The sequence below is a fragment of the Armigeres subalbatus genome, chromosome 2 (assembly GCF_024139115.2).
Source record: "Armigeres subalbatus isolate Guangzhou_Male chromosome 2, GZ_Asu_2, whole genome shotgun sequence".
Taxonomy (NCBI): domain Eukaryota; kingdom Metazoa; phylum Arthropoda; class Insecta; order Diptera; family Culicidae; genus Armigeres; species Armigeres subalbatus.
Genome location: NC_085140.1, coordinates 383,881,124 through 383,901,883, shown reverse-complemented (window position 1 = coordinate 383,901,883; position 20,760 = coordinate 383,881,124). Strand labels below are relative to the sequence as shown.

Genomic DNA, 20,760 nt, shown 5'->3' with positions numbered 1-20,760 from the left:
GACTATGGGCACAAAAATATGGCCAAAATGCTTTATGTTATAAAAACATCCAAATGTGATATCCTTAAAATATATAACTGGGTAAAATAAAACAGGGTATGTACATCAAAAGATTGGAAAAGGAAAAAAATTGTAGAAATTCTTATTAGCATATTGTAGATCAAGTTGAAAACCGAAACGAGATCTCGCGATTTCAACTGGATCTACAATATCTTTGCTTAAAATAATCCAATTTTCATATAACGGACAAAGAAGTTTTTCTTTTTACTCCTAGCTACTAGCTCATCTACTTTCCAGCAAACACATTTTACGAAGGTCGAGAAAGGCACCATCACCGCTAGGTGGATTAATCTGGGTTTTTTTTTATATGTTGTAGCAGATAATAATATTATATGTTTTTTTTTGCACTAGGGCTATAATGGAAAAATGATAGACAAAAAAGTTATATATTTTAAAACATGTTGGTTTTTCAAAAATGGTCGAAATAATTTTTTAAGTATTTATCGACTCGATTTTATGAAAGTACGCAAAACTTCCAATGGAAAAGGTGTACAGTTATTTATTTTTCCAAAATGCCATACAGCGGTTATAAACTGAAATATACCAATTTTTAAAATTTTCATTCGTTTTCAAATGTTTTTCGATTCCATTCAACTTAGAATCATATTTTACGGAGTAATTGATATTTATTGACAAATGCTAGTAATGGAGTAGTGGTTGGCCATTTTCATGGTATGAGGTTCTGAAAAATACTTTACTTAGAAAAAAATCAAATCCAATTCTTTCAACCTTACTATTTTTTGGTAGGATCATTTAGCGGAAGACTTATGTTCGATATTAGCATTATGTGTTCAAGGTGTTTTTGCTTAGGCCCTTGCTAAAAGTTAGGCTAGAGGAAAAATGGCAAACCATTGATGCAAATTCTGTTTTTTAATCACAAAGCATGTATATGCTAAATTTCAGAGAAAAAATACAAAAACATCAAGTATCAGGTAAGTATTACATGAAAAACTCAAGCACGATGTTTTTCTTACGAATTGCATACTGGGCGCTTGATAATTGAGATTTGAGAATGATTTTATTAAATGAATTTATTTTATAAAAATCGATAAGCCTCTACCCTTTGTATTATGTATTATGATTGAACATATGCTTTCATTTATTTTATCCAGCCTGTAGTTGCATTTTATTGTATACTCCCCAACGACTTGATTGTCAGATTTCATGCACGCCACTTCTTTTCTGCTATAGACTCCCTTAAATCAAGGACCAAAGCATTGCGTTTTCTAAACATGCGGTCGTTTTAAGAGGTGATTCCATGCAGGATGATTACTCGCGATTACTTTTATGCTAATGTTTTCTAAGTGGGAGATCCTTGTCTAAGGGATTTAGAAAAAAAAACAACCTAATTTTTTTTAAATTGGTAAACAAACATTAATATTAAAAATACGTGTCTATGGATTAGTATTATTCCATCTATTTCCACAATTGGAATGCAACTTCATCGATATGGCTAGAACATGGGAATATCTTGAACAGGAGAAGCTCAATTTGAAAAATATTATCGCAAAACAAAAAAAAAACACCCAGAAAAATATATTAGCTCTTTTAGTGGAATGTATTCAACCGTCTAAGACGAATTAAGTACTCTCCATTTAATTCCACCAGTTAATTTTCGTTATCTTTGCAGATACGTATTTCGACCACACAGTTGTGGTCGAAATACGTATCTGCAAAGATAACGAAAATTAACTGGTGGAATTAAATGGAGAGTACTTAATTCGTCTTAGACAGTTAAAAAACACCGTTCAATGTTTGGAATTTAAAAAAAACTAATTAATAAACAGCGGAAATGATGCCTTTCTCGTTCGTTCAAAAGGGTTGAGCAGGAAATTAGTATTTTGGTTATAACTACAGATCCCAAAATTCGATTTGGTATAAAATCTTAGCATTATCTTTGATTTTCATACAAAATGGTCATGTTTGAAGATCAAAATCTAAATTTCTAGCTAAGGACATATTTTGCATCCCAGCCTAAAATGACCTGAATTTTCAAATAATGATTGTTATTTGTATGCATGTTTAATGAAAAGCCACGTTTTAGTTGGAAATAATTTTGAAGCCACTCCACGTGTATGAAACCCAATATTGATGGTGACTTTATAATTATTTCCAACTGAAACGTGCCTTTTCGGTAAACATGCATATAAATACACTTTAGGCTGGGATATAAAATACGTCCTTAATCTAATTGCTAGAAATTGAGATTTTGATCCTTAAACATGACCATTTTGTATGAAAATTAGCAATGGTGTTACAATTTCCAGGAGTGTATACCAAAATCCGAATTAACAACAATTCATAATGTTTATTAACATTGATATGAAACTTATTTAAAAGACCAACATCTTTCACGGCTTTTTTCAATGCAATAGAGATTTTATTTCTAATGCACTTATTCTAATTCTTCCAAGCCCTCCGGTCATAAACTACCTAATGCTTCGCATTTTAGATCCCCGACAAATCCTTCAATCCAACAATTTGCTGCATGAAAATTAAATGGAATTTTGCAAACCTACGTGCCAACAAAACCGCCCATAGCCTGCCACGGAAGACCTTGATTATATTTGCTTCACTCCGCACTCGTTCGCCGGCCACTGACTGCCAGGAGAACATTCAAGCATAATTTGAAACGCACAGGCTTGAAATTGAAGGGTCTGTGCAAGGCACGTCTAAGGGTCGCCGCATTTGATTGCTGGGAGCTGTGTGTCGTTCGCCTCCCTCAACGTCTTCGATCGCTTGATGATCATCGTTGACGTCGTCGTCTGCCAGTTTGCGCGTAGAACTCGGCTCTGATTACGCTTAATCGCGTCTAAAAGGAAGCGCATCAGGCATCAGAAAAGAACCTGTGCCTGCGAGCGATTTTCTAAGCCCGGACAAAAATTGCATCCGCAAAAACATTGGCAAAGGGTAACATATATGAAGAGCGTTAAAACAAACGATTGCTTCGGGCTATCCCAATTACGCTCGAATCCTTTGCATGGATGGATGTCCACCGACTAAATCCCTTCTACCGAGTATTTGAGCAAAAACTCGTCTGTTTTCGTGGGATGATAATTAGCATATAATTGAACATCTTCGAGTGCAAAACGATGCTGAAGCAAATTATAAGTGAGTTTATGCCATTTAGACCCGAGAAGGGCATTGAAAGACGAGGGTACCCCAGACAAGAGCTGTGCGTGCTGTCAGACTACACTTTGTAGTTGGAAGCGAAATCCAGTGAACGGTTGAGGTATTCGAATTAAGGGTATGGGTAATTTAAACATTTTCGTTTCAGATGTCCCGAAACTAAAAAAAAATCGACTATGAAACTGCGATTGTAATATATTCGTAGAAGCTTTTCTACCGTGGTAACCAGACAGCCAGTGATAAATAAAGTTTTCTGGAATGAAAATAATTGGCGAAATATTTTCAATAATTCCGAGATTGTTCTTGATTTTATTTATTTATTTATTATCAGACCAAGGCCGGAGTGGCCTGTGCAGTGCATAAAAGTCTTCTCCATTCAGTTCGGTCCATTGCTGCACGTCGCCAACCACGCAGTCTGCGAAGGGTCCGCAAATCGTCCAACACCTGATCGATTCACCTTGCTCGCCTTCTTGTTCCCGATTGTTCTTGAGTTTATACGTGTTTTCGTGACAAAAAAATGGGTTGAAATGGTGAAAAGCAAATCTTTCCCCACCGCAAAAGTCTGGCATTCACAAATGAGGTGCTCGAGATTTCCCGTACTTCAGCCCACCATATCTGTCTTCGAAAAGTGCTTTTATCTGGCTCAGATTGATAACACAATAATGGATCAATTTGATGAGTTTCTTTCACTACGTTTTTACTATCAATTAAAAAAAACTATATAAAAAAACTATAAAACGATACACAGCCTTCATTGAAAATTGCAATCATGCTGCGTGAAATGTTTTCCCCATAACAAACGCTGTATATTCTTCAATACGCTGAACCGGGATTCAATACGGGATCTATTTTTGATCAAAATTATTTGTGCTTGAGATAGACCACAATATAGCAAATTAAAATGAGATCATGTTCAAAATGTTTACACAAAAAAAAACAAATCTTTCAATACTATATGAAATCTTGGCATATACAGATTCTGCAAGATTCTTATGCAAAAAAAACTTGTTATATAGGTATTAATAATTGTAAGCTTTTAATACAACGATTGTATTAAAAATTCCAAATTTGTGAATGCCAAAGTCTTGTACAGATTTTACAATGTTCTCATACTGAGCTGGATCAAAATCTGTCTTACGCTATTTGGGTGATGATTTATCATTTGCAATTTACATTACTTTATCAACATATGTCGATCGCATACCCCTAATCCGAGTAATAGATAACTTCGAGCATAATTGACTATTTCTTTTACTGCGGCTGGTTTCAACTGTAATTAAATCAATTTCTCGAATACACGAATGGGGGCTCTGTATGATGGTATTTTTTTTATTAAATGGGTTGGTTTTGCATGTAAATCGAATTTAATGTGCTTATAATGACTAGTCTCTTAACTCCATCATTGAAAATCTGAAGGTGCATTCAAATCGTTTGAAGATGGTGTAGATAGTTAAATGTCGATAATAATAGTAGTTCATATATTTTTCTTGAAATATTATAGGTATAATATAGAATAAAATACGAATAAAATATGATGAACAGGTTATAATACGAAGTGCGCACGAAGCAAAAGTGTCCAACGAATGTTGAAGCATTTAAGCGTCAAAATTTCACAACTTCCCTTCACTCAATCACAAAATTATAGAATACATTGTCCGCCTTTAATTCAGACATTTACGGCAAGAGAAGATATCATACCTTCTTTCAAAGGATATTTTTGATCGGCAGAAGGCAAGAGAGGATATGATCCCTTCTTTCGTTTCAGACATTTGGTCGGTTATACCTACTTACTTATGGGTCCTGTACACCTCCGGTGTTGCAAAGGGTCGACTTGAAAGATCTCCATCCTGAGCGATGTCCAGCTATCGCTTTAACCTGTTGCCAAGTTAGATTTCGGTCGACTTCTTTTATTTCTTTATTGAGGCTTCGCCGCCATGAGCCTCTGGGTCTGCCTCGAAGTCGTTTAGGCTCCATGGTTATAGGCTGCCATAACAGCCCGCGTTTTAGTTCACGGTCAATTGCATCCACCAGAATCTCGTTGATTGCGATGAGGAACAGTAACGGTGATAGAATACATCCTTGCCTCACACTAGCTACGACCCGGATAGGGTCGGATAAGACCCCATTGTGCAGCACTCTACACGAAAAGGCCTCGTACTGTGCCTCGATGAGGCCGATGAACCCCTATGCGTCTCAGGGCACCTCACAAATTCTCGTGATTGAGACCGTTGAAAGCTTTTTTGTAGTCAATGAATACCAAGTAAAGGGACTCTTGGAATTTGTTGACCTGCTCCAGAATGATGATACGGAGCGCGACAATATGGTCCATACAGGATCTTCCGGCACGGAATCCGGCCTGCTGCCGCTGGAGAGTCGCATCGATCTTCTCCTGAATCCGGGCTAGGATAACTTTGCATAGAACTTTGAGAACGGTACACAGCAAAATAATGCCTCGCCAGTTATCGCATACAGTCAGGTCACCCTTTTGGGTACCTTCACTAAGATACCTTGCATCCAGTCGACCGGGAAAGTTGCGGTGTCCCAGATATTACGAAATAAAAGATGCAGTAGTTGAGCGGATGTCATGGAAATTTATTGGATGCATTATTCGATTTCATGCTTTGGATGGCTGTTTGAATCTCTAGCAGTGATGGAGCTTCGGTATTGACGCGTGTCATATGTCGAATCCTAGGATCATGCCGAGATGGTGGTGGCCTGGCTGGCACTTGAAAAAATTGTTCGAAGTGCTCGAACCAACGTTTCTGCTGGTCAGTTGGGTCGGTCAATAACTGATCATTCGCGTCTTTCACAGGCATCATTGCATTCATTTTTGCCCCGCTTCGTCGTGAGATATCGTAGAGGTGGCTAATGCCCCCGGTTGCTGCGGCTCTCTCTCCTTCGCCGGCCAGAGAGTCTGCCCACGCTCACTTGTCCCGTCGACATGAGCGTTTTACTTCCTTCTCAAGAGCCGCGTATAGTTGACGGGCTAAGACTTTGGCTCCTCTGGTTTTTGATCGCTCTATCGTGGCTTTGGCTTCTCTTCGCTCCTCTATCTTCCTCCAGTTCTCATCGGTGATCCATTGTTTTCTCTGGGTGCGCAGTTCGCCCAGATTGTTCTCGCTGGTGGCGATGAGGGCATTCTTGAAGGCGGTCTATTGGTCTTCCACGCTGCCACCTTCCGGAACGAAGGACCGTTTCACCGTGGCATCTTCCAGTAGGGTGTGTTGAACCGTCGTCCGACTCTCTCCTCTTGCCGACGAATCCGCACAATGCGTAGGCATATTTCGTCGATGAGGAGGTGATGATCAGACGCGATAACGACACTGCGTTTATTCCGTACATCAAGAAGGCTCCTTTTCCATTTTCGGCTGATGCAGATGTGGTCGATTTGACCCACGTGACCTTGTGAACCAATCGATGAGAGAAGAGCGATCCCCCGATTACCATGTCGTTATAACCACAAAAACTCTGCGAACAACTCTCCGTTTTCGCTCATTCTCCCAGACCATGGCATCCCATAATACGCTCATGGTTCGAGTTGCCGGATCCGATCTTCGCATTGAAGTCGCGCAAACAGATCTTGATATCACTCTTCGGAATTCTATCTACGACGGCATTGAGTTGACTGTAGAAGTTATCTTTGTCTTGCAGATCGGCAGCAATCAGTTGGCACATAACATTGGATTATAGTAAGGTTTCGGACCCGTGTTCTACATCTGGCAACGATTATCCTTTCACTTATAGGATCCCACTTCATAAGCGCAAAGTGTGCCTGAGCACTTAGTAGGAAGCCAACTCCGCGATGCAGGGGAGCTTGTTCACCTCGTAAACCAGAGTCTAGCAGAACTTGTCCCGACAGCGTTCTGTGTTCTCCAAAGTTTGGCCAACGGACTTCACTCAGTCCCAGGATCTCAAGCTTCATGCGGCGTACCTCATTGGCAAGTTGTGCCTATTTACCCTGCTGGGCTAGGGTTAAAACGTTCCATGATCCTATTCGTAGGGGCCCTCCTTAGCCCTGTGGTAAGAGGCACGGCTACAAAGCAAGACCATGCTGAGGGTGGCTGGGTTCGATACCCAGTGCCGGTCTAAACCTTTTTCGGGTTGGAAATAATCTCGACTTCCTTGGGCATAAAAGTATCATCGTGTTAGCCTCATGATATACGAATGCAGAAATGGTAACTTGGCTTAGAAACCTCGAAGTTAATAACTGTGGAAGTGCTTAATGAACACTAAGCTGCGAGGCGGCAATGTCCCAGTGGATGATGTAAGGCCAATGAAGAAGAAGAAGAAGATGTTCCTATATATTTTTTTTAATCTTTATTATCGTGATTTTTTATATTTACAATAAGTTCATCACGTAAGATGTTCCTATTCGTGTCCGTTGTTTCGTTGTTTTGATTATTTATTTAGGGGAATAAAGCCTGTCCACGTTAAATTTCGGACACTTGGATAATGTGCATGTGATTTGTCGCCATTTCATGAGTTTGGACGAGAGCTAACGTGGACAGGCCTTAAGTGGTGAAATGAACACGTTAAGGATCACATTGCGTTGAGTTCTATCATAGAACGAGGATAATTTGCTAGTTTTACCACTTAGTCCAACAATATAACTCATATCCTTATTGCACTGAACAATTGATTGTAATATACCTTGTTTTATAAAGTTTATCTGCGAAATAAAAAACATCGAAATTCCGTACACACAAAAAATCGTTGGTGAAATTAAAAGAAACGTCGGTTAAATTAAGAAAACCAGTTGATTATTTTCAGTAGAAAGTATAAGATTGTTAAATCTACCAATGCAAAAATTGTCACTTCGGTAATAACTTCAACTAAACCAAACTTTTCAAAACAACATTTTCCTCTCAAAATTAAATGTGTGTTTTACATTTGAGTTAACTAGTGAGCTTTCAATACAACAAGTGGTGTGCGCTCTCAATACAACAAGTAGTTTTTCCCTTTAATTTAAACCAAACACGTCAAAATGAAATTTTATGTAACCAAAATTCATCAACTTTTCATTTTATTTCCTTTTATTTATATATACAGCATATATGATTTGATTTTCTTTGCTGGACTACGATGAGGGTGCCACGAAAGTGTCAGCTCATAGCTTATTGCTCATGTTGTGGGCCTTGAAGCTTGAACATCCTCAACCTGGTTCTCGGTGTCATCTGATTGCGCAAGAATCGCGGTTCCAGATACTTGCTGTTCATCATCGTATCGTATCGTAGGCAAGCGGGAATGATTTGGACTTTCCTTCCAGTGACACAAGGCTCTGTCGCCGTCTGTCTGGGGCGTAACGAATCAGCAGCAGGATACAGATTCCCCAATCTCACCGACTTCGGAATCACTGTATATAAATGATGAATTTATTGAGAATAGAAAAACCCCAAAAAGATCTTCTATTACTTACTTGTGAATAGGTTGGTACGAAGAAGACTGATGATACGTTTATATGGCGGTAAAGCACTAAAGGGCCAGGTTCCGCACAACACACGCAGATCTGAAACGCGCGTCTGGTGACCGTATTCACGGCTGTCGAATATTTTTTACGTGCCCACCGACAAGAGCAATAATGTATTAATTCCTTCCTGGGTATGAAACAAAGTTTTCGCTAAAATATTAGCAATAAATTATGAAAAAAAAATCAATTACCATGGTGGTAATGCTGGAGCTTTTCTCTTTTTTTAAACTGCCACTGACAGAAAGCCGTGGGCTGCCAATAACATTGTTTCTTTCTGGCAGTGCTGCCAAAAATGTGAAATGTTGTGCTTTGTTTGATTATTTTACAAATTTTATTCTGAGTGCTTCGACTGTGAAAATAAAAATTTTACACTGAAGAAAAACTTTCAAATCAATTAATAAATCATTTAACTTAAAAGTTTCAGCTCTTAAAAATACCAATTTTCGCATATTTTTAAAATAAAAGCTAGAAAATGTTGGAATCCCAACTTTATTTTTCTCTGTGTATGTACAAGTATAGTGCGGGTAGAATGAACATCGCTTCTAAAATGCTTTTAAAACATTTAATATTCATGTGCTACGACAGCCTTTAAAAAATTCTGGTATATCTTTTGAAAACTCTTAATTATCAAAATAATAATAAAAAGAAGAATTTTTTTGAAATATCACTTATTTTGAATTTAAGTTTAGATATTCAAAGTTTTATCTTGATTATTTGATATGGTTTGTTTCTTGAACTTCTGCTTCACATTGTAAGACTTTTATCATAAATTTATTTATGATTTTGATTCAAGTGTTCATTTTACCTGCATACATGCCATGTGATAAATAACTCTTCTATAACGATGCAAACCAAAATATTTACTTTTTACTCCTGCAACATTTCTGTGAAGGTTGACCTATTTGCCGCAGTAGTTTGAATCAATGTTATGATTAATTTATTAAGAATTAAAGCTTACGGGAAAATGGTTCAAAATTACATCAGACCCAGTTTTTAAGGACACGTTTGATGCTTTGGATAGTAAAAGCTATAAGTCCTAAAACCAAAATATTAGCTCAGGTACCTTGTTTTAGCAGCAGAGCAGAATAAATATTAGCGACGATGGACAAGCTGTGGAGTCACCTACACTAGATGAGGCTAAAAAAGCTGTTAAAGAGCTGAAAAACAATAAGGCTGCGGGGAAGGACCAGCTCCCGGCTGAACTTCTCAAACATGGCAGTGAGCAGCTTTATGAAGTTCTGCACCATGTTATGTCGAAAATATGGGAAGACGAGGAAATGCCTGCTAGCTGGTTGGACGGCCTCATTTGCCCTTTAGCATTAGCATTGAGCATTTCGCACAAATTCGTAGGTGGTACAAGGCAAGACTATTGTATGAGAGTTGCATCACTTTCATCCGTTACCACAGATATTGATTTGGGACTAATCAATATCTCTAAGATGGGAGCAATGCATCTTCCAATAGTCGAGATCTGTCCTGGCCACGTCCTCGCGAATGCTGAGAAAGGGGAAGAATAGTTTGTTGGACACCTACTTGAGTAAGATGCAAAGAACTCTACGACCTCTCATAGGTGCCTCTTTTGGGATTGTGTAGAAGGTTATAACAGTAGGAATCGTTTTGGTAGAACGTGAAACACGGAAAGAGCTAAGATAGAAATACAAAGTAGGAAAGGGGCGAGCCTGGAATTGAACCCACGACCTTCTGCTCATAAGGCAGAAGCGGTATCCACTAGACCACCGAGCTCGTCTACGGCCTCTTTTGCCCTCTCTTTAAAAAAGGGCACAGACTGGAGTGCGCCAATTACCGAGGAATAACCCTCCTTAATTCGACATACAAAATTATGTCCCGTATTCTGTTCAACAGATTGAGACCGCTTGAAGAGTCCTTCGTCGGCGAATACCAAGCAGGTTTTCGTGAGGGCCGATCAACGACGGATCAAATGTTTACCCTGAGACAAATCTTTGAAAAATTCCGGGAGTACAACTTGCAGACACATCATCTGTTTATTGTTTTCAAGGCGGCGTACGATCCAGTGAAACGGAATGAATTATGGCAAATTATGCTTGAACATGGTTTTCCGGCGAAACTGATACGGCTGATTCGTATAACGTTGGATGGATCGAGATCAAGTGTAAGGGTTGCGGATGAAATATCGACGTCATTTGTTACCTTAGATGGATTAAAGCAGGGTGATGCACTTTCGAATCTACTGTTCAATATAGCGCTCGAGGGAGCGATTAGGAAACTGGTGTACAAAGAAGCGGTACCATTATCATAAAATCGCATATGCTCCTGGGATTTGCGGACGATATCGATATTATCGGGATTGATCGCCGTGCTGTGGAAGACGCTTTTGTGCCTTTTAAGAGAGAGACAGCGAGGATTGGACTTACGATCAATTCCAGAAAAACGAAGTATATGGTCGCTGGCAATCAACGTGGGTTCATTAGTGGGGGTGATAGCGAAATAGTGCTGGATGGTGAAAAGTTTGAAGTGGTAGAAGAATTTGTGTATCTTGGAACATTAGTGACGTGCGATAATGATGTTACCCGCGAGGCGAAAAGGCGTATTGCAGCTGCAAATGGGGCTTATTACGGACTTCGTAACCAGCTTAAGTCCCGTAGTCTGCAAACCAAAACAAAACTCGCGCTGTCTACTACTCTGATTCTTCCGGTGGCTTTATACGGCCATGAGACATGGACGTTAAAAGAGGCTGATCGGAGAGCTCTCAGGTGTTTGAGCGTAAGGTGCTGCGGACAATACTCGGCGGTAAACAGGAGAACGGCATCTGGCGGCGTCGCATGAATCACGAATTGTACCAGGTGTATAAAGGGCTGGATATTATTAAGCTTATACAACATGGCAGACTACGATGGGCTGGTCACGTTGTTCGTATGCCGGAAGAACGTCAAGCGAAGATAATATTTAGTAGAGAACCCGAAAGAGGCCGCAGGCTTCGTGGAAGGCCGCGTACACGATGGCTTTCTGCAGTTGAAGAGGACCTGAGGGCGCTCAATGTTCAGGGCGACTGGAAGCGATTGGCCCAGGATCGAGTCCAGGGGAGAAGGATACTCCATTCGGCGTAGGTTCATCGAAGAGCTGTAGCCCACCAAGTATCAAGTAAGTACCTTGTTTTATTTCGAGGAAAACTTGTGCATGGTTATCATACGTCTAAATAGTGTTTTAATCTAAATATAGCCAACTGTTCATTTTACCACCTCTTCCCCTACTCAATTAATTACTGACGCTGTATAGTTACACTCAAATTTTACAACTACAATATAGTGATCTGAGCCAATATTCGGCCGTCGGAAGGACCTCACATCCACAAAGTCCGAGTGAAACCGTCCGCAGATTAGCATGCAGTATATCTGTTAGCAATTGGGGGTAAGTATTCTGCAAAGGTCACAACACAAGTAGCTGTTTTCAAAGGTTTGAAGATATTTCTAGAAATTAAATTTAGTATTGTGCAATGGAATTATTCTCGCGTAAACCGTGATTCCGGCTTATAAGCCATAGCCTTTTCTCACAGATTCTAAGCCTTTTTTCTCCGTTCAGGCTAACTACCATGACAATCATCTATCGGAATCATCTTCATCTTTCAGCTAGTGACGTTGGTTTGCGTGAACGAACCGTCAAGGTATCAGAATATATATATATATATATATATATATATATATATATATATATATATATATATATATATATATATATATATATATATATATATATATATATTAGGGTGGTTCAAAAATTCGATTTTGCTCCACAGTGCTCATCTGATTCTTTACCATGTTCTGAGTGTCCTCTGAAAATTTGAGCTCATTTGGATTAAAACTGATTTAGCACAAGCCGTTTCAAGTTTGCATGCAAATTAGTATGGGGAAATTTATTTTTTCATTATACTGTTAATGACGCTTCCCCATCAAGCGCATGTTAAAAGAAAACCTACATAGCTAAAAGGGATACTCAACAGCTTTCACCCAACGAAAACCGCATGTTGATTAATCGTCCCAATAATTAGTAATCGATTTTAAGACAGGTTGCGAATCTTGAGTCATGATCGTTGAACTTCTTTGAGGGCATCACTGAAATGTGCAGTACAACATAGTAGCCTGAATTTGTGTGTGCTATCTTTCGCGCCACGAGCAGCAATGTTGCCTGTTGATGAATTATGCAATTAGCGCCAGAAAACCACGGTATAGATTAAATTCGATTACTAATTATTTGAACGATTAATTGATTAATTTGCATGCAAACTTGAAACGGCTTGTGCTAAATCAGTTTTAATCCAAATGAGCTCAAATTTTCAGAGGACACTCAGAACATGGTGAAGAATCAGATGAGCACTGTGGAGCAAAATCGATTTTTGAACCACCCTAATATATATATATATATAATCAAATTGTTCAAGAATAAATTATATTATTTTATATTTTAAATCCTACATTCAAAACATAATGTTAAGACATGCTTTGAATTAAGCGTTTTGTATCAAATCTCGGCTGCAAACCGCTCAAAGCATAATATATTTGTTTGAGTCAATTTATTTAATCAGTTTGAGTAAGTTTATTTGGTTTTAATCAATGCATTAAAATGACTCTAGTTGATTCCTCCAGAAACAAGTATATGGATGGTTTAGCAATATTACGCATTGCAAGAAAAATTTGGAAACCTGGAAAATTCAAAGCGCTTGCAATGAATATTTTCCTGGTTAATGATCAAAGGAAGCTAACGCTAAATTGTTTTGTTTATATTAATATTTATGACATTTCTATATCTAAATCGTCCCTAATCATTCGGTGGAGAATGAACAATTGGAAAACACTTAGTCTATGATAAATCTAGACCAACATTTGAAAAGGGCGTAAAAGCCAACACTTATTCCTTCTGAATCCTCGTCTACATATATAGTTACATATATAATGCAGACGAAGAATCGGAAGGAATAAATTTTGGCTATCACACCCTTTTCAAATGTTGATCTAAATAATATGTATAATATAGGGATTATGTCCAAGGGATTGACAACCCGTACCCTGGCCACTGCGAGTTGTGGGGATTGCCTTTAGAATGTGATGGGGTTTGACAATGAGGCCTGTTGAACGTCCATGAAAATCTGCATATTTAATCAAATATACCCTACCAAGCGAGCGTGCTCAAATCGCACTATCTCAAATCCTGGGGTTAGGTGGGTGACACAATAGACCTGACTCAACGCCCCCTGCGAGATAGAAGGTTTGCGCAGATCTATGTAAAACCAATAATCACGGACACATGAAAGTTTGATGACATGAAACTATACGCTAACGTTCTTTAAAATCTGGCATGACATTGATAGGTTTCATTGATGGTTAGCTGCCATAAACGCTAAGCCATTGCAGATTCAATTTTTATGCGCTATGACAGTTGAATAATGTTGATATTTGAAATCAAGTCATCGCACACTATGTATGATTTGTTCTATGCGGGGATTTACCTCTGCGCGTTATTTCCGCGGAGCCATCCAAATTTTTCTTTTTCTCCGTAATAACTGCTTCTCGACACTGAACTGCAATTTCCATCCAAGCAAACGTTAATGTCCCCGTTACCAACCACATCCATTTGTTAATAATCAACAACAAGATTTGAAAATTTCCATTAAAAAAATTATAATTAGGTACTAATTTTTTACTCATTTCAAACATTATTTTGAATAATGCTAATATTGTTGATTAGTATTCCATGAGCACTCAAAAAACTCAAAACAGCAGAAAAATCCGGAGACGCATCATGGCAGGAAATCGTACGTACTTTGGACTCCGCAAAACGCTCCGATCGAATAGAATGGAGAAGACTTTTGTGTACTGCACAGGCCACTTTAGTCTGGTAATAAATTTAAAAAATATAATAAGGCTAGCACAAATGTATGCCCAGAGAAGTTCTACACAAACATTTCCTAGACCTGTAACTGAACTCTGCCACCTTCAGCGTGATTTAACTTTGTTAGGCTAAAGAAAGCCACCATACTTCCAAAAATTTAAATAGGTGTATGTTATTTCCGGGTTTTATGCTGAATTTTTCACATGTTTTAATGTATCCACGCCTCTGTTACACACGACATAGAAAATATACTTTTGATACCTCTGACGTTATTCGTTGATTAGACTCTGAGGAAAGGCTAAAATGTAAACGGATAGCGATGTGTTTTATTCAGACTAGCAACGACTAAATATCTCAATGTCCCAATGATTTGAAGATTACATCATTACATTCCCATGTCATTCACGTTGACGAGATAATCCCATTCCAAAAGTCACTATCCCATGGAAACGTTCCAAGAGGAAGCAATTACCAATTTGTGCTATGCCAAGCATATCCTGAACCGTTCAAGCATTATGGTCAATTCGTCCCCCTCATCCTCTGAATCCAACACATCCTTCTGAAACATGCCTTTTTGACTTCTAGACATCGTCCCTTTGCAACAAGCGAATTTCTCCATCCCATGGTAATTTCAACACCTACAAACAACCTACAAAAGCGCCCTCTCGTCGAACCGAGATTCCATCTCAAAAGGCGGTAGATAAACTTTCAATATCAACAAGCAATTGTTACCCTAAATATGAAATCCAAATTAACAGCTTTGTGGTGTAACTTTGATCACCCTCTTGAAATGCAGCGTTCAAATCAGTAAGAACAGCAGTCATCCACAATAGAGGGGGAATGATAAATCCCTAGTTCCGACTTGCTATAAGAGCATATTGGTAAAGTGGTGTTACATTGAATTAATAGAGTGTAATCGCTTCTTCCGCTCCGAGCAGAACACTTACCCGCCACTCTACCAACTACCGACTGGGACATGGGGTACCGGTGACGTCAAATGCGATTACAACCGTTTGTGTTTCAGTTTCGTTAACAACGCCTATAACCATGGGTACCAACTTCCGATAATATAGGCCGGTGGGTGACAGTCGACATCGCATGGCAAGTGGGAGTAACATGCCAGGCGGCATTTCATGCGAAAGCACAGCCGATGAGAGGGAAACCCATTTCAGAAAAGGGAAATCCCGTAAAGCTGGAAATGAGCGCAGAATCTTTTTCACACATTTATGGACGAGGGGATGATCGATGCGACATTTAAAACACTTGATGTGTACAATCTCAGAAAATTTGAATTTTTTGCGTTCAAATTATCCAGAAATTATTTATGGAATTGTTTGTTGTTTTTTAGCAAAGCTCCATCATTGTTTGAACTCACCGCGGTCAAACTGATTGTTTCTCCAGAACTCGACTGCAATTACTGTAATCTCGGGAATCAAAATTTTCCTTCACCAAAAATCCAAATAACCTTGCTGACTATATTATCAGATGGTCCTTCCAAACACAGCCCCATGAATAGCGTTTGTTAATTACTAAAATAGCTTGGCAATGCGTGCTATTCCATTGAATCACCCCTTGGCAAGCATCCGAAGTCATTCATCGGAGTCGGTTTAATTGGAAATCCTGCTCGCCACGAGATAACACGCAACCGAAATGAATTGAATGTGGAAATATAATTGAATTCTATTATGGTTGGAAATGAAAACCTTCCGTGGACCTCTTCTTCGTGCACATTTTCACTGTGATTGCGGCAGCACCGTCACTCCATGCTGAACCCAGATATAGACGATTCATGCTGGAAGCTACACGAGCTGGGACGGGGTCGGTATTAATCCTCGACGGAACCACCGAGGCGAGGCAAGCATTCAATTCCGGTTCGCCTATTCTGTGCCCTGAATAACTGAATGACTGACTGGCTGGCTGGGATGAAGGATTTCGGCGGCGGCGACGACGGCAGGCGTCGGTCGTTTGTGTTGGAAGGTGTCAATGCGCAGAATGATGCTGCCATGGGAAACTGATAGCGCAAATTGAAACGCGGACACAATGAAGCGATGAAAAGTGAAAAGTTGGTCGAAAAAATTATTGTAACGAGTTTTGGAATGGGATCCAGGGAGCGGGGATTTTTCCGGGGAGGTTGTGCGTACACCGCTCATAATGAGATTTTCATTTTTGTCGCTTTTCCTGTGGTGAGAGTGATCTTGATAACAGAAAGGATTATTTCAATTTTGGAAAATGGGCTGATCCATTTATTTTGTGTGGGAACATTTTTAACACCAAAGTAATTAAAGCAAAAAAGCACCTGCCTTCAAGCAAAAAAAAAATAAGTAGATTGAGGTCGGATCATTCATTCAGGATGTTTTCTTTTCTTCTGCTTTACTATACCTTTCGGTTGGAAAAGGATAATTTACCTCTGCTTCAGGTAAATTTGAAAACAAAACAGGAGTTGACTCAAGATAATCGATAAGGACATTGTAGCCACTCGAGTGTGAACGCATGGCTGACGCCTCAAAGTGGCTTAGTAATATAAGTAAAGGGCACGTGGATAAAGTTTCCTCAATGCACAATGGGTGTTTATAAACAAAATGTGTCCAAAATTGTTCACTCTGTTCGAATTTCTTTCAGTTAAACGTGAATCCGCATCTAATCTACATTCAAAATTCGAAACAAGAATAAAAAACAAGTGAAGATAAGGACTTGAGGAAAGAACTGAGTTCTGGGATGTACTGCTTATTCGGATGGAGGAACCGACTTGATCCCACCTCCAGAAGCGGTTGGGAGAAACACTCGTCAACATTCAACAGCATCTCGTTCAAGGAACTTGCAGGTTTCATACATCGGATACTCACGTACTACAAACCATCAGCAAAACCTCAGAATTGCATCCGTCATCCTACTCAGTGAAGAAATCAATTCAACCAACAAAAAGCAGTCACGGAGTAAGTCCTGTTTATCGAAGAAATTATATAGCATACTCGAAATAACACTCTTTATCAACGCGCAGTATTCTCTAGACTTAGTGTGTTCATCTTCAAGCATCTGTCGCAAATGAAGGGGTGATCTTCACATTCAACTCTGCCTTATAGTTCTATTCCGGCCAATGCCAAATCTACCCTTACGCTTCATCCTGAAGAAGACACTTATCAATTACACATTGAACATCTATTCGCATCAATGTCAGCAATGCTTGAAAATCACACCAGCTTCGTGGTCATGGAAATCAGCGCGTCTTACTTGCCACAGCCATCATCATCGTAGTCGACGTCAACGGAACCAAGAATGCAGCCAGAGCACTCCTGAACTTCGGCAGCAAATGTTGTTTCTCGACTGAATCGTTCTCCTAGCTTGTTAAAGCTCAACGCAAGCGAATTCAGCTTCCAATCGCTGGTGTCAGACAAGCATCTGCTGAGTCTCACAACACAAATTTGTTTCGGAAATCAGTTGTCGTATCTTCGAGTACTTAATGAAAGTTGAACTTTTCGTTTTGCCAATGGTCGCCATTGTCTTGCCTTCTACCTCCTTCCACACCGCATTGTGAAACATTTAACCAGGAATTCAACTGCCAGATCCGTCATTCTATCGAAATAATAAAGTTGATCTAATCCTTGAAGCCGAAGTCTTCTTCGATATGTTCAAGATGTCTAAGTTCCTACGCAAATTCCTCCAAAAGTTCATCAAGTAATTCCTCGGGAAGTTTCTCAAGGTATTCCTCCGATAATTCTTCTGGTAGTTCCTCCGTGAATTCCTCCAAAAGTTCATCCGGAAGTTCCACCGGGAATTTATCCAGAAGTTCGTAAGGAAGTTTCTCCGAAAATTCCGCGGAAGTTCTTCTGGGAATTCATCCGGAAGTTTCTCCGTGATTCCCTTTTGGAAATGGCCACTTTTACGGAAGTTCAGAATCTTCCGGAGGACCATTACGGGAGTATTAGGGGTCACTATTGATTGCATCCACAATTCGCCAATATGGGTGATTACTAAAAAATAGCGATGCTTTCAGATAAAGTTTTGGAATTGGCCACTTTTACGGATATACCGGATCTTCCGTAAGACCGTTTCTGAAGCATTTGGAGGTCACAGAAGACTTTTCACTATTGATTGCACCCACAGTTTGCCAGGATGTGTGGTTACGAATAAATCGCGAAGCTCTGGGGCGAACTTTTGAAATTGGCCATTTTTACGGATGTTCCGGATGTTCCGAAGGACCGTTTCTGGACATTTGGAGGTCACAGAAGACTTTCAATATTGATTTCACCCAGAATTTGCCAGAATGGATGGTTACAAAAGAATCGCGAAGCTTTGAGATAAAAATTTGGAATTGGCCACTTTTACGGATGTACCGTATCTCCCGGAGAACCGTTTCTGAAGCATTTAGAGGTTACAGTTTCACTATTGATTGCACCCACAGTTCGTAACCAGGATGTGTGGTTACGAATAAATCGCGAAGCTCTGGGGCGAACTTTTGGAATTGGCCGCTTTTACGGATGCTCCGGGTCTTCTGGAGGACCGTTTCTGTGGGATTTGGAGGTAACAAAAGATTTTTACTATTGATTGCATCCATAATTTGCCAGGATAAATTATTACGAAACAATCGCGAAGCTCTGTGATGAAGTTTTGGAATTGGCCACTTTTACGGATGTTCCGGATCTTCTGAAAGACCGTTTCTGAAGCATTTGTAGTAGAGTTTCCATCCCGGGACAAAAAATCCCGGGATTTAGGAAAATTTGGGATTTCCTGATTCCCGGGATATTGTTTTTGAAATCCCGAAAATCCCGGGATACCCGGGACAAAAAAATACTATTTCATTTCCGGTTCGCAAACAGTGTAATTTTTCTTCTTACAAAAGTTATTTGTTTTGAACGCGAAACCCAACTTAGGTGATAAACTCATATCATAAAAACCTCCCATCAGACATGATTTTTTTCCAAGTTCGTTTATTTGGTAGGCTCAGGCATGTATACGGAGCCAAGGTTCTTTGTGATGCACAATCGATATCATCTTATTATTAAATTAGTAAGAGAGGAACAGACATGAAAATATCGGAGATAGTTACCTATACCACCTATATTAGCAGTAGCAACAGCTCTCTATTAATTAAACGACGAGTATCTACAGTACAAGATCAGTTACATCTATTTGGCGCCTGCTTCCTACCCATCTCCGACGATCTGTTCAAGATTAGGAAAAGTTGCAGCACTTGGCAAAAGTATCAATTAGTAGCCTGCCATGGGTTGGAGGATACTCTAGTATTGTGTTTTCTTTGTGAGGCGGTTCCCATATCTCCAATAGGTTATGGGCCCAGTACGATTCTACTGTGGATCTTTCATCAACTAGCGTATTGAACGCAATCCCAGCAAATGTCTAAACCCAATGCATATTCAAAACAATGCAAACAGTCAAGCCGACTTCAACCGCCAGCGTTCTCTTCTTCTCGGACTCGGCGATCATATATTCCAAAAGCGTACTCTGCCTTCCGATAAAAACGCGAATATTATTTGCTTCTTGAAGTAGTTTTTTTTTCGAAAGAGTCGATTCAAATTAGAATTGAATTGAGCTCCAATTTGAAATCTGTATCTGGCCTCTCTAAAATATGAATTTTACTCCTGAACATTGCATAAAATCGTTTTCAAACCAAAAAATAAGTTTTCTAAGGAAACATCAAAAAGTCCCGGGATTTTCGAACAAGTTTATCCCGAATTCCGGGACAACGAAAATGGCCGGGAAATGGAAACTCTAATTTGTAGGTCACAGAAAATTTTGACTAGATTATTACGGAACAATCGCGAAGCTCTGGGACAAACTGCCAGAATGGATGGTTACGAAAAAATTGGGCAATTTTACGGATGTTCCGGATCTTCCAGAGGGCTTTTCGATGACCGCTTAAGGGATAAAATTGCCAAGAAATGGCGTATACAAGATAGTAAATACAGTTGGGATCATCAGAGGCAGAGCACATATTCGCAAGCAATTTTATGTTTCAAACACGAAAATCGAAAATTAGATGCCATATTGGGAAGCTCAATACTGGTTCCCCGGGGACTAGAGAGGTAAATTTGGATGAATCATAGTCTTATTCTGGGAACCTAAAGCTTTCGTTTGGTGCCAAGGTCGAAAATCCGTTTAAATTTTGTGTTTTTGTGATCGTCAAAATGGACCCCAATGCACAATGTGTCACTTTTTTGGTAGCACCCTTCTTAGATGTCGCTGGAAGCTGATTTTCTCAGGGAATCTTAGTTTTCGAAAATAAGGAA

At 39.5% G+C, this 20,760-nt stretch overlaps 1 long non-coding RNA gene across 1 annotated transcript; it reads right to left on the bottom strand.

Moving 5' to 3' along the window:
* Positions 1-7,958: 7,958 nt before the first annotated feature.
* LOC134217321 (uncharacterized) lies at positions 7,959-9,107 on the bottom strand. The gene is made up of 3 exons (XR_009980993.1): positions 8,848-9,107; positions 8,606-8,783; positions 7,959-8,542 (listed from the first exon to the last, which is right to left on the bottom strand). It is a non-coding gene; the product is annotated as an uncharacterized LOC134217321 (long non-coding RNA).
* Positions 9,108-20,760: the final 11,653 nt, after the last annotated feature.